Genomic DNA, 672 nt, shown 5'->3' with positions numbered 1-672 from the left:
GACGAGATGGTTGGATAGTGTTTGTGAAGCTACCAGCATGAGTTTGACCAAACTGCGGGAGGCAGTGGAAGACAGAAGTGCCTGGTGTGCTCTGGTCCATGGGGTCACAAAGAGTCGGACACGACCAAATGACTAAACAACAACTGCCAAACTTTGGTCAATCAACACATGATTATCTTTTATCAGTAGAGACCTGATCAATAGATAGTCAATTTGCCATTTCCATTCCCAGAAGTCACATTGATTAACGATAATCAAAGCCTTCAAGGCTGAAGCTCACAAAACAAATTAATGTCTCCACTTTATGCTACCCATCCCTCACCCTGTTAAATGTAGATTGCAACATTTCCTGACTTCTTGTCATTGAATAATACAGAAGAGGGAGGACTTTAATGTTGTGAAATGTACTTTATTTTTTATGAGAAACCCAAAGGCCGCTCATCAGAGCTTGGTGCAAAATTGAGTGAGTGTAGACGAGTCAAGTAATTATTTGCCCCATAAGCCACACACTGTATTATTATTATTATTATTATTATTATTATTATTACTACTACTACTATTTTTAAAAAAGGTCACCCAAAAATGATATTGTAGAAATAGAAAAAGTTCAGAAAAGGTCAATCAAAATGATCAAAGGGATGGATCAACTCTCCTACAAGGAAATGTTGCAGC

This window comes from Podarcis melisellensis (assembly GCF_964234715.1).
Source record: "Podarcis melisellensis genome assembly, chromosome: 5".
NCBI lineage: Eukaryota > Metazoa > Chordata > Lepidosauria > Squamata > Lacertidae > Podarcis > Podarcis melisellensis.
The sequence above is the reverse complement of the archived record's forward strand: the minus strand, read 5'-3'. Positions refer to the sequence as shown.